General features: G+C 42.3%; 1 pseudogene; it reads left to right on the top strand.

The window, feature by feature from the left end:
- The window catches only part of LOC143551931 (putative kinase-like protein TMKL1 pseudogene), a 39,728-nt pseudogene that overhangs the window by 23,813 nt on the left and 728 nt on the right, over positions 1-15,187 (top strand).

The following is a 15,187-nucleotide window of genomic DNA, read 5'->3' as shown; positions in this document are numbered from 1 at the left end:
CGATTGCGTCTCCCAAACCAGTCAGCTTTGGCGGGTCGCATCCTTTGAAGGACTTATAGTTGCACCCACCTTGGCCTCTTCTCCTGTCATCGACTTTCACAGACTTATCCTCACTCGAGGCCCCTCTTTCTCCTTCCCCATCCTTCCTACCATCACCACCCGCCCCTTCAGCAGTTCGTTCACGGCTTCCAGCAGATCCTTCGGGATTCAGGTTCTTCACAGCAGCAACTACAGCTTGAACAATGGCTGCTTGAACTGCAGGGCTAAGTTAAACTTCTTCGTTGTTGTTCTGGTCTCCTCCAGCGGCGCTTCCTTCATCTTCGGTGTGGGAAGCTTCTTCTACCGAGGGTTGCCGGACAAGACGAGGCCTGCCACGACGTCCAGTGCGACCCCCAGTTCCCACAAATTCTCCAGCTCCAGCCATCAGTATTCTAAAAGGGGCAACACAAACATCCTCACTCAAGGAACTATATAGTACAAGGATAGCAAGGCTAACAGGTAATAACAGTGGCCAGCTGTGACTAGCTGATCACATTGCTTTCCGTGTCCTATACACTTCCCTTTATGAGTCTCTTTGTGTTGGTTCTACTTAAGCAGTTAGTCAAATCAAACAATCAATTATTCCTATCCCTGTCGTTCACATATCTTTCCTTTCTCCTTAACATATATCATTTAATCATACACTTTACCTTTACTGATCTTACTTGAGCGACACATGGCATTCTTGGACTGGCATCTTCTTTTCTTTCTTACTTAAATCCCATTCTCTGTTCGAGTCTAAGCATGTAGGATGCTTAAATCTCTCGAACTTTGCTCTGATACCAACTTGTAAGGCCCCGAACCCGGTGACCCTACTTTAGCGTCGGATTTACTCATAAACACAGTTCTTCAAATCAGAGTTTATTAAAACTTTTCGCGGAATATAAAACATCAATCATTTGTTACAAAACATTAAATCTTTTCTTTGATACCATAACACAAAACTTTATATTTAAAACATCTTTACTTCTTTCTTCAGATGCCAGCCGTTCAATCCATGCCGTGTGTCATCCTCATGCTAACTCTATAATCAGCTCACCTGCGTGCATACTAAAAGTCAGCTACGCTGAGTGAGTTCTAGTTAATCGAACGCCATACAATACATACACATACACACATATCCGTAGATACATATCCATACTTCACTAGTTGCCCTTCTGTTCTACATACATACTTGCTACCATACATACATACATATCTACAATCACTAACCTCAGTCTACCGAGAGTACGTTCATAGTTCACCGTCTATACCTGTACTCAAGGTCGTGAACACGTACAAGGTTCGCAGTCCTTACCTATGTTCACCATTTATGGTACGTACAAGGATCGCGGTCCTTCCCTATACCATAGTACATCCACAACACGTACAAGGTTCGCAGTCCTTCCCTATGTTGCAACCTAATTCATAGCACGTACGAGGTTCGCAGTCCTCCCCTATGCTACAAAATCAGCACGTATAAGGTTCACAGTCCTTTCCTATGCTGAAATACATCCACAACACGTACAAGGTTCGCAGTCCTTCCCTATGTTGCAACCTAATTCATAGCACGTACGAGGTTCGCAGTCCTCCCCTATGCTACAAATACAGCACGTATAATGTAACACCCCGACCAAAGGCGGATTATACATCGGGGCGCCACATATTGCTTCATTACTCGCGACACTATTGGTGTCAATATTTATTAATACACATTTTATCGCGCACGCGCAGCGGGGAAAATAAAGAACATAAATCAAACATAAATCAATATATTATAAATTATAACATTCAAATAACATAAACTTGTCTTGTTACATTTTAAATCTAGGTCCAAAACAAAAGTAAACATCCTATGTGTCCTCAAGCTTCAAAGCAGCTACTGTAAACCTGATCATGTGTTAAAATAAACGTCAAACACTTGCGTGTTGGTGAGAAATCAAGTTTAATAGATAATCATAGATAATCATAGATAATCATAGATAATAACAGCAAATCTGCGCACAACACGTGTATGTCTAGAGTTTAACAAGGGTGTAATCAGATTGTGATCAAGCCTAAGATAGTTCATAGATCATAGTTCAATCCATGCTCCCAATTGAGCATAAAAACGAGAAAACATCTGTGCAAGTGTAAACAAAGAAAACCGTAAACGATAGGTCTCCCGTGTTCAACTAATGGTACCAACGGAACTGCGGAATAGGCCGAACAAAGCGGTTAATGATACACATACAAATAAACAGCCAAGTAAACGTCCTCAACACATGGGATACTGCGCGACTAAAATTTCATAAACAGTTTAAGACTCAGTTTTGTATGAACACATGAACATCCCAAAGCATTTAAAAATAAAAAGGGATTAGATACGAGATAACTCACTTGATAAAGATGCGATGTAAGATAATGCAAGAACCAACTCTTAAACAAGCAAAGTTAACCTATAATTAAAGATTATGTTTCAACGATCGGTTTTAGGTCTAGGTAATAAGTTAGCATAATTAATAAGTAAATTATTATATATAATATATTACCGGAAAAGCAGGAAGAACAAGGAGGAAGACGGAGGCAAGAGAGGAGGCGGCAGGAGGACAACGGCAGAGAGCAAGAGGGAGGAAGAGATAATAAGTGTAGTGTGTGAAGTGTTAAGAAAATAGTATTATATTTATAGGCAAACCCTAGGGGACATAAACCCTAGAAAAGATCTCCAAAAGTAAAAGAAAAGATAACAGCAAAAAGATTCCAAAAGCAAGATCTCAAAAGATAACAAAAGATATCAAAAGCAAAAAGTAAAAGATCTCAAAAGATATGGCAGCAGGAAAAGAGGAAAAGCAAAAGGGAAAGCTGTCAGGGAACAGTAAAAAGCATGGGCGGAGACAGAAAAAGGTACAGGTTAAGCATGGCAAAAGCAGATCCTCAAAAGATAATGTCAGTCACTTTATCTGTCAACCAATGGGGTTGGTGCGCATGCTGCGCCGAAAGTAACTTTTCAGACAAAGCAGATTAGGTCAACAGCTCAAAAGATAAGACAACACAAAAGCAAACGGCTAGATTTAAACAGAACTCAAAGGGTTCAGCGCGAGAAGGCTGAGTGCGCGAGCGCGAAGGCTGGCACAACAATCCTTAGCGCGCTGCGGGAAGAATCACAAATCCTTAGCGCACTGCGAGAACATAAATTCCTAGCGCGCCGCGGGAACTACAAATTCTTAGCGTGCTGCGTGAAGAACTAGAATTCTTAGCGCATCGCGGGAAGAACATACATTCTTAGCGCGCTGCGAGAAGAGTTCTCTTCACGCATTGCAGGAACAAGATGTCTTCACGCAGGCTTCCTTAGCGCGTGGAGCTGCAGACATCCTTAGGCGGGAAGAACCAAAGGACAAGCAAAGGAGGGTTCAAGGCTTAAGGGTTAAGCAGGAGGGCGGGACGGCGACAAGACAAAGAGGCAGGACGACAAGAAAGGAAGGCGGGACGGCGGAAAGAAAGGGGAAGAGAAAGAGGCGGGAATGAACAAATAAAAATAAATATATTTAATTTACTCAGTTAAATTTACAAAGATTAATAATAAACTTTAAATCATAAAAAGAAACGGATCAGAGAAACGGGTACCTGGGTCGGGTCGGATTCGGGCAGTTGTCACAGTCTCCCCTACTTTAAGAAATTTCGTCCCGAAATTTAACTCGTAGTAGGTGGCGCAGAGAAAAGGTACGGGTACTTGATCTTCATCTGATCTTCCCTTTCCCAAGTGAACTCGGCTCCGCGCTTGGACTGCCAACGAACTTTAACAATAGGGATGCGACTGCGCTTGGTTTTCTTCACCTCGCGATCCATAATCTCCACAGGCTTCTCAACAAAATGCATAGATTCATCAACTTGAACTTCATCAAGAGGAATGTGAAGGTTCTCGTCAGCTAAACACTTCTTGAGATTGGATACATGGAACGTTGGATGCACATTGCTGAGCGCGGGCGGCAGGTCAAGTTTGTAGGCAACTTTTCCTATACGCGCGAGAATCTTGAATGGTCCAACATAACGAGGCGCAAGTTTACCTTTCTTCCCAAAGCGGACAACACCCTTCCAGGGCGACACTTTGAGGAGAACAAGATCACCAACTAGAAATTCGAGAGGCTTTCGCCTGCGATCAGCATAACTCTTCTGTCGGCTTCTGGCAGTCAGCAGATGATCACGGATCTTGGCGATTTTATCGGTTGTCTCTTGAACTAGTTCGGGTCCTGTGATTTGAGTTTCACCCACTTCGCTCCAACAGATCGGGGAGCGGCACTTACGACCGTAAAGTGCTTCAAATGGGGCCATACCAATACTAGAATGATAGCTGTTATTATAAGAAAACTCGATCAAAGGTAGGTGTGAATCCCAATTACCTCCAAAATCAAGAACACAAGATCGAAGCATATCTTCAAGGGTTTGAATGGTTCGCTCAGACTGTCCGTCAGTCTGAGGATGATATGCTGTACTCATGTCCAAACGAGTTCCTAGCGCAGCTTGGAGAGATTTCCAAAAGCGAGATATAAAACGGCCATCGCGATCGGATATGATGCTCAAAGGAGTACCATGGCGGCAGACAATTTCCTTGACGTAAAGCTGCGCGAGATGCTCAACATGGTAGGTTTCACGAATGGGCAGAAAATGAGCAGACTTGGTCAAACGATCCACTATTACCCAAATGCTATCATGTTTGTTTGCTGTCAAAGGTAACTTGGTAATAAAGTCCATTGCTATACCTTCCCACTTCCACGTAGGAATTTCTGGTTGTTCGAGCAAACCAGATGGGCGTTGGTGTTCAGCTTTAACTTTAGAACAAGTCAGGCACTTAGCTACGAACACAGCAATATCCTTTTTCATGCCAGGCCACCAATAAGTAATGCGCAAATCCTTGTACATCTTATCAGTGCCAGGATGAATAGAATATCGAGATTTGTGCGCTTCACAAAGGATATCAGCGCGAAGATTCTCATCACAAGGGATCCAGATGCGATTGAGATAGCAGAGAATTCCACTCAGATTAGGGACAAAATGCGCTTCCGCGCCACACGCTAACTCGGCGCGAAGGTTGCCATTGCTGATGGATGCGCGCTGCGAGTCGCGAATGCGCGATTCAAGACCGTTTAGGATCGGCGCGAAATGAAGCTGGGTGCGCGGCAAGATACAGTTAAGCTGGCTGGGTTTACGGCTGAGCGCATCAGCTACCACATTAGCTTTACCAGGATGATACCGGATCTCACAATCGTAATCGCTGATGAGTTCGTTCCATCGGCGTTGTCTCATGTTAAGTTCCTTTTGATCAAAGATATGCTGAAGGCTTTTATGGTCAGTGTAGAGGATACACTTGGTACCATAGAGGTAGTGTCTCCAGATTTTCAAGGCAAATACAACTGCACCAAGTTCGAGATCGTGAGTCGTATAATTCTTCTCGTGAATCTTAAGTTGCCTTGATGCGTAAGCGATAACCTTGCCTCGTTGCATAAGAACACAACCGAGACCTTGGTTAGAGGCATCACAATACACAACAAAATCATCACTTCCCTCAGGTAGCGCTAGAACAGGAGCTTTACACAACAAACGCTTGAGCGTTAGAAAGGCTTCTTCTTGCTTCGAGCCCCAAATATACGGTTTGCCTTTGTGCGTCAAAGCTGTTAAAGGCAAAGCGATCTTTGAAAAGTTCGAAATAAAACGCCGGTAATAACCAGCTAAGCCCAAGAAGGAACGGATTTCGGTAGGAGTGGACGGTGTAATCCAGTTCTTGATTGCTTCAATTTTGGATGGGTCGACATGAATACCCATCTTGTTCACAATATGGCCAAGAAACTGTACTTCATCCGACCAGAAATCACACTTGGAGAGTTTGGCAAAGAGTTGCTCGGCTTGAAGCTTTTGCAACACCAAACGAAGATGTTGTTCATGCTCGGCCTTAGTCTTGGAATAAATCAGAACGTCATCGATAAACACAATCACGAATTTATCCAAGAAAGGCCTACACACCCGATTCATAAGATCCATGAAAACGGCGGGTGCGTTGGTTAAACCGAAGGACATGACCAAGAATTCAAAATGGCCATAACGAGTACGAAAAGCAGTCTTGGGAACATCTTCATCACGAACACGCAACTGGTGATAGCCAGAACGGAGATCGATCTTGGAGAAACAAGAGGCACCTTGGAGTTGATCAAAGAGATCGTCAATACGCGGTAAGGGATACCGGTTCTTAATGGTGAGTTTGTTCAACTCGCGGTAATCAATACACATGCGAAACGATCCATCTTTCTTTTTAACGAACAACACCGGAGCACCCCAGGGAGAAGAGCTAGGGCGAATGAATCCTTTAGCGGTCAACTCCTGAAGTTGGCTTGCTAATTCTTGCATTTCAGCGGGTGCAAGACGATAAGGAGATTTGGCTACGGGGGAAGCACCAGGGACAAGATCAATACGAAACTCGACTTCACGAGCGGGAGGGATACCAGGAAGATCATCAGGAAAAACTTCAGGGAAGTCACGCACAACAGGGATATCGCGAAGCTTCTTTCCTTCATTGGGTTTAACCACATGGGCTAGAAATGCAACACATTTCTTCCGCATGAGTTTCCGGGCTTCGGCGCAAGACATAAGCTTAAGGCCGCGGGAGGGTTTCTCGCCAAAGATATGAAGATCACCATCTTCACGAGGAATGCGAATCAACTTCTTAGCGCAAATAACTTCGGCGCGATTATGCGAGAGCCAATCCATACCAATGATAACATCAAAACTTCCAAGAGGCATAGGAATGAGGTCAATTAGAAAATCGTTTTCGTTAAGGTTCAGCGTGCAATCTTTAATCACAGCGTTTATTAAAATAGTTTCACCATTAGCCAATTCAACTGAAAAATCTTCTTTTAAATCGCTGCGCGGTCGCGCAAGCTTCTGCTCGAAGGCGCGAGAAATAAAACTTCTATCGGCGCCAGTATCAAAAAGTACAGATGCATAGTGACCGTTAAGTAAAAATGTACCATTAACTACGTCATTATTCGCTTGCGCTTGGTGCGCTGTTATGTTAAAGGCTCGGCCTCGCGCCACTTGGTTCGAAATTTGGTTCACCGGATTCGCTTGAGTAATCTGGACTTGTAGCCTCGGGCACGCGTTCCGGAAATGACTGGGATCACCGCAGTTATAGCACGACCTGGGTCGTGGATTCTGGTAAGTTGGTTGTGGGTTATGCGGGTAGGCTGGTGGTGTTTGCACAATTGGGTTGGCTGAAGGGACTCTACAGTACTCAGTAGTGTGACCAGTGCGGCCACATCTGTTACATTGTCGACACGGGGTTTGAGGTAGGTGATGAAGTCTACAGGTTGGGCAGAAGGGTTGGTTTCCTGTGTAAGGTTTCTTAGTTGGCGGGGCAGGAAGTGCTGGAGTGGTTAAGGCATAGTTGTGGACTGCAGGAGGTGCTGGGTAGGTTGACAGTGGGTTAGGCGCGTAAACTGGGGATTGATAAATGGGTTGCTGGACAATGGGAGGGTTGGTAAGCGCATAGGCTCTGCGCTTGCGTTTGGGGTTATTATGGTGTGAGGGTTCTGGTTTGGTTTCTGATGGTTCAGGGACAGTCTTGGTGGGTTTGGTCTTCTCAGCTCCCCGCAGGAACAGGGTTCCTGCTCTGACATGGTTGTCGCTGAGCACAGCGGCCAACTCGATGGCGTCAGAGAGGGTTGCTGGGTTTCTGGCCCATACGGAGTCTTGAATTTCCATGGGGAGACCCCCAAGGAACTTCTCGATGGCTCGGCGGGTAGGGGTAACAAGGTGAGGGACCAGTAAGCTTAGCTCGTGGAAGCGCGTCGCGTACTCGCGCGCTTCGCCGCTGTACTGTTTCAAGTTCCAGAATTCTTCTTCCAGGCGCTTGACTTCGTTGGGAGGGCAGAATTCTCGCATTAGGAGATCCTTAAATTCTTCCCAAGGTACGCTAGAAGCAGCTTCTGCGCCACGCGCATGAGCTACTCCATTCCACCATGTAAGCGCCCTAGATTCCAGGACACTTGAGGCATAGAGGGTTCGTCTGTCTGAAGGGCATTGGGTATGGAGGAATGTGTTTTCAATTTTCTCCAGCCACTGGAGCATCACGGTGGCTCCCTCGAGACCTGTGAACTTGGGTGGTTTACCCGCATGAAAGGATTTAATGTTGTATCCGGAGGTGTTGGCATTGTTTTGGTTTAAGGCTTGGGCTATTGCGGCGGCCATTTCCTGGGAACGTTGCTGTTTACGCCTGCGCGATGCTTCTCTCTGGCGATAGCGAGCTGATAGTGGAGGCATTCTATAAAAGTTTTAGTTTTAGTTAATAACTTGGTTTCAGCGCAAAGTATAACCTTATAAAACTTGTTTCGCGAAGTTACATGCTATCAAATGCTGAAGTAAAACATGAATTTAAATGCAAACTTAATACAGATAACGAATTCGAATTTGGGAATCGACAATTCATGTATCACCATGACTTTCCGAATTCTCAATTTAAAATATACGAGTAAATATGTATTGGAGATTGACGATTCATGTATCACCATGACTTTTCAATCTTCAATATAAAACATACAAGAAATAAGCATTGGAGATTGACAATTCATGTATCACCATGACTTTTCAATCTTCAATTCAAAAACATAAAGTAAATGGGAATTGAAAGTCAACTATTCATGTATCACCATGACTTTTCGGATTTTCAATTCCAACAAACGAATAAAAATCGAAAAATCGCGAAATAAAACATAAAACCATACGCTGCGTAGGTGCCAGCATATCTAATAAATAACGAGTAATTAACAATAAGCGTGCGAACATGAGATTTCTCTCATGCGCGAGAGGGGACTCTTAGGTTTTCTAGGTCGTTACGTCTAACCACCTATCCTAAAGTCAACGAGCTCTGATACCAATCTGTAACACCCCGACCAAAGGCGGATTATACATCGGGGCGCCACATATTGCTTCATTACTCGCGACACTATTGGTGTCAATATTTATTAATACACATTTTATCGCGCACGCGCAGCGGGGAAAATAAAGAACATAAATCAAACATAAATCAATATATTATAAATTATAACATTCAAATAACATAAACTTGTCTTGTTACATTTTAAATCTAGGTCCAAAACAAAAGTAAACATCCTATGTGTCCTCAAGCTTCAAAGCAGCTACTGTAAACCTGATCATGTGTTAAAATAAACGTCAAACACTTGCGTGTTGGTGAGAAATCAAGTTTAATAGATAATCATAGATAATAACAGCAAATCTGCGCACAACACGTGTATGTCTAGAGTTTAACAAGGGTGTAATCAGATTGTGATCAAGCCTAAGATAGTTCATAGATCATAGTTCAATCCATGCTCCCAATTGAGCATAAAAACGAGAAAACATCTGTGCAAGTGTAAACAAAGAAAACCGTAAACGATAGGTCTCCCGTGTTCAACTAATGGTACCAACGGAACTGCGGAATAGGCCGAACAAAGCGGTTAATGATACACATACAAATAAACAGCCAAGTAAACGTCCTCAACACACGGGATACTGCGCGACTAAAATTTCATAAACAGTTTAAGACTCAGTTTTGTATGAACACATGAACATCCCAAAGCATTTAAAAATAAAAAGGGATTAGATACGAGATAACTCACTTGATAAAGATGCGATGTAAGATAATGCAAGAACCAACTCTTAAACAAGCAAAGTTAACCTATAATTAAAGATTATGTTTCAACGATCGGTTTTAGGTCTAGGTAATAAGTTAGCATAATTAATAAGTAAATTATTATATATAATATATTACCGGAAAAGCAGGAAGAACAAGGAGGAAGACGGAGGCAAGAGAGGAGGCGGCAGGAGGACAACGGCAGAGAGCAAGAGGGAGGAAGAGATAATAAGTGTAGTGTGTGAAGTGTTAAGAAAATAGTATTATATTTATAGGCAAACCCTAGGGGACATAAACCCTAGAAAAGATCTCCAAAAGTAAAAGAAAAGATAACAGCAAAAAGATTCCAAAAGCAAGATCTCAAAAGATAACAAAAGATATCAAAAGCAAAAAGTAAAAGATCTCAAAAGATATGGCAGCAGGAAAAGAGGAAAAGCAAAAGGGAAAGCTGTCAGGGAACAGTAAAAAGCATGGGCGGAGACAGAAAAAGGTACAGGTTAAGCATGGCAAAAGCAGATCCTCAAAAGATAATGTCAGTCACTTTATCTGTCAACCAATGGGGTTGGTGCGCATGCTGCGCCGAAAGTAACTTTTCAGACAAAGCAGATTAGGTCAACAGCTCAAAAGATAAGACAACACAAAAGCAAACGGCTAGATTTAAACAGAACTCAAAGGGTTCAGCGCGAGAAGGCTGAGTGCGCGAGCGCGAAGGCTGGCACAACAATCCTTAGCGCGCTGCGGGAAGAATCACAAATCCTTAGCGCACTGCGAGAACATAAATTCCTAGCGCGCCGCGGGAACTACAAATTCTTAGCGTGCTGCGTGAAGAACTAGAATTCTTAGCGCATCGCGGGAAGAACATACATTCTTAGCGCGCTGCGAGAAGAGTTCTCTTCACGCATTGCAGGAACAAGATGTCTTCACGCAGGCTTCCTTAGCGCGTGGAGCTGCAGACATCCTTAGGCGGGAAGAACCAAAGGACAAGCAAAGGAGGGTTCAAGGCTTAAGGGTTAAGCAGGAGGGCAGGACGGCGACAAGACAAAGAGGCGGGACGACAAGAAAGGAAGGCGGGACGGCGGAAAGAAAGGGGAAGAGAAAGAGGCGGGAATGAACAAATAAAAATAAATATATTTAATTTACTCAGTTAAATTTACAAAGATTAATAATAAACTTTAAATCATAAAAAGAAACGGATCAGAGAAACGGGTACCTGGGTCGGGTCGGATTCGGGCAGTTGTCACATATAAGGTTCACAGTCCTTTCCTATGCTGACGCCTATCTACATTACGTATAAGGTTCGCAGTCCTTATCTACGTTTACATATATCATCTACTTCACGTATAAGGCTCGCAGTCCTTAACTACGCCATTACCAGCCGAGTCTATGTCCGACAGAAGCTAGAGGGATTTGCCATCCTAACTTACTATGTCGAACGTAGAACTCACATGCCATTCGTGTACCTATATACACATACTTACATTATAACATAAGAACACTCTAGGCATTCTTTACCTCATTCAATTAACAACCATACCCCTTGTCGTTACGTGCAATATCCGAAGATCGTTCACGCCCCGACAAGTATTCATTTGAAATATTCATACATCTTCGATATATAATATTCGTACCTTTATTTTTAACCTGACAGTACGCGCAATATCCGAAGATCGTTCGCGTACCGACAAACAATCATTCATATCTATCACACATATCACATATGACATACACTTATCACTTAGGATAAATGTATTAACAACACATCGAGTATGCACACAGCCCCGAAAACATAACAAGGAATGGGGCTAGAAACTCACCTGAATTCTGCTTCTTTTTCTGATAGCTGTAAATCCCTTCTCTATCTGAGCTCGGCTGACTATACAAGTTACAAGTATCAATACTCGTCTGATCTAATCTGGTGGCCTAGTATTAGCTTACTTTAACTTATCGCTTGATAATTTATTTTCTAATCAAACTTGGCTTTAGGCGAAGTTAACCCTCGGGCGAACTTGGCTTCAGGCGAAGTTAAACCTCAGGCGAACTTAGCTTTAGGCGAAGTTAAACCTCAGGCGAACTTATCATCAGGCGAACTTAAACCTCAGGCGAACTTGTCATCAGGCGAACTTAAACCTCAGGCGAACTTGTCATCAGGCGAACTTAGCTTGCAGGCGAAGTTCATCAGGCGAACTTAGCTTGCAGGCGAAGTTCATCGCCTGAAGGCGAAGTTGCCCAGATGAAGGCGAAGTTGCCCAGATGTCCGCTGTTTCGGTTTCTGATCAACATTTCGGGCGATTTTAACACCCTTGTTAAGGTTCAATACCACCCACTACACTTCCCGACCATTTTTGGTCGTTTATACACTAACAGCTCGGATCTTTAAACTTCCAAGATCAAGAATCATACCTTTTGAGCTTGTTTGGATCTCGTTTATCTTGGTATCACCACTAATCTTTCTCTCTTACCCGGACCTCGCTCGATCCTTCCTTCTTTCTCGGCCCGGCCGGCGGCGGTTTTGGGTGTGCTTGGTGTGTGTGTTAGGGAGTTTGGTGAATAATGAAAGATATTTTGGGTTTAGGGGATATTTATATCCCTGAAATCCCATGGACCTAAGGCCCATTCTCATTTAACCCATCTCTATTAATCCAAGTCCATAACCCACATCCATTACCCGACACTAGCCCGACCCATACCAACTCCTATTCTTTTATTTATTTCCTGATAACCCGAGTAAACTTTCCCTCTATTATTAAGTAATATAATTAATATTATCTTGAAATTTCGGGATGTTACACATTATGTCGCCTATATAACAAGAAGGATGGTGTTTGGAACACTTTTCGAATGATTAGATTGTCTCACTAATATATGATGCACAATTTTGAATATTATATATTTAAATTGTACATTGCAAGTTTGAATTCATAATTTTGAAAGCGGGAATGTTTTTAACCGGAATATTTTTTCTCGTTAGAACATTTACAGGAATATGATGACTACATTTCACTGATTCACTAGTAGATGTGTTATCTTTTAATCATGATAACATTTTTTGTTGTATTAAATAAATCCAAGTAAACAAAAGTAAAAAAGATCGACAAAATGAATCAATCAACTAGGCATATGATATAACTCATATATCATTGTGTATGAATACTTATAGGCTTATAGGTAAACAAATCCACAACCAAAAATTCTAGAGCCAAATTAAAGTACATATAACATTTATTTGTAAGAATTAGAAGCCCCTTCCTTGAGAATGGGGTCTCTTGCTTTGCTTCACTTCACTCTCCTTTGAACCATCTTTGATCATAACTTACATACAATAAATTGGAATAAAAATAAAACGAAACTTATAGTATTAAATATAGCTTTATAATCTAAAACATTTAGCTTTTTATAAATTTTAGCAAACGAATTTAATAGAGAGAAATGTAAACTAAGAAAACGTTGAATTTAAAAAAAAAAATTACAATCTCATGAGAATCAAAAAACAATACATAAGTTCTATTATTGTTACATCATAGCTATTTGAATTTTAGAGTCATGAGTTGTTTTTTTCTTCACACGGTTTGTTCAAAATTATTATTTTTTTTTAAAAGTTTAATACCTACAATTTCATTCCCCAATGTTTCATTCGGGTGGCAATCAAGTCCAACGGGTTAACCATGCTTTACTTTAAGCTTTACTTATGATCAATAGTATTCCAATATATAGAAGGGGTTGTTATATTAAAACATCACCTCCTAATGTGTTAACAATTCTATGCGGCTCGTATAGGGGTTATACGAGCCGTATAGGATGACTACGATTTCCAGTCTATACGGGTCGTATAATCTCTATAAACACCTGACACTCACCTGGTATTCAAATAACCTATGTGATTTTGGGAATAATTTATCCTCGTATCAAAGTTAAAATCCCAAAATGACCCGTTACTTCTAACATACACCGACCTCCTACTCTCAACCGTCCGATCATCATCCAACGTACAATATTTAAAGAACCACACCCCCATCATTTCAAATATTTTTCCTCGCAAATCAAAATCACCACTTTCACCGACACAACTTCCCACTCACTCTGCATCATCAATGGCGGTTCCTTCTCACCTTCTTCTTCTTCTTCTTCTTCTTCTTCTTCTTCTTCATCTTCCTCACACTCACACACACTTCCTCTTCACCATCCAACGACATCACACTCCTCCTCACCAAAATCAAACCATCAATCCAAGGCACCACACCAAACCTAATACTATCCTCATGGAACACCTCTACCCCCTTATGCCAATGGCGTGGCCTCAAATGGGTCTTCACCAACAAAACCCAACTCAACTGCACCCCACTCTCTTCACCAAACTGGCCTAACCTCTCCCTCTACACAAACCCATCTCTTAATCTCCTCTCTCTTCAACTCCCATCAGCCAATCTCTCCGGACAAATCCCGCCGGAGCTCGGTGACCTTCAAACCCTTCAAAGTCTTTACCTTTCGTCCAATTCAATCACGGGTCACATCCCAATTGAACTCGGCTACAGTTCTTCCTTACAAGATATTGATTTTAGTAACAACTTGTTATCCGGGTCGGTTCCGGTATCCATTTGGAATTTGTGTGATAAATTAATTTCGTTCCGGGTTCATGGTAATTTGTTATCCGGGTCGGTTCTGAAACCCGGGTTGCCTGATGTTAATTGTGGTGGTTTAATGGTTCTTGATTTTGGGGGTAATTTTTTTACTGGGAGCGTGCCTGAGTTTTTTACTGGGTTTAGTGGGTTAAAGGAGCTTGATCTTAGTGGTAATAAGTTTTCTGGGTTGGTTCTTGAGGGTTTGGTTCAATTACAGTTGGAAAGATTGAATCTTTCTTATAATAATTTTACTGGGGTTTTGCCTGATTTTGGTGGGTCAAGATTTGGGGTGGATGTGTTTGAAGGGAATGATGCTAGTTTATGTGGGCCCCCTTTGAAGAGGTGTGAAAGACGGTCCGGTGTCGTTGCGGGTGTCGTGATTAGTTTGATGGCCGGTGTGGTTGTTATTGCTTCGTTGTTAATCGGGTATTATCAAGGTAAGAAAAGGAAGAATTTTGATGAGGAATATGAGGACTTTAAGGATGTAGATGACGGTGACGATGATGGTAGTGTTGTTAGTGGTGATAGCGGTGGTGGTGGTAGTCAGGGGAGGTTGATTTTGTTTCAAGGGTGTGAGCATTTAACAACCGAGGATGTACTGAATGCGACAGGCCAGGTTATGGAGAAAACGAGTTATGGGACGGTGTATAAGGCGAAGCTTGCGGATGGAGGGACGATTGCGTTAAGGTTAATAAGGGAATCGAGTTGTAACGATTCGGGTTCGTGGGTGATGGTGATTAAACAGTTGGGGAGAGTTAGACATGATAATTTGATCCCATTGAGAGCTTTTTATCAAGGGCAAAGAGGCGAAAAGCTTCTTATTTATGATTATCTCCCTAACCAAACTCTTGATGAACTTTTACATGGCATGTTTATAAGTTATAACCATTTATAGACT

This window comes from Bidens hawaiensis, unplaced genomic scaffold, assembly GCF_021521415.1.
Source record: "Bidens hawaiensis isolate Kalapana, Puna unplaced genomic scaffold, B.hawaiensis_p1.1 tig00016744_1, whole genome shotgun sequence".
NCBI classification, from domain to species: domain Eukaryota; kingdom Viridiplantae; phylum Streptophyta; class Magnoliopsida; order Asterales; family Asteraceae; genus Bidens; species Bidens hawaiensis.
Note: the sequence above shows the minus strand (reverse complement) of the source record. Positions and strands in the feature narration are given on the sequence as shown.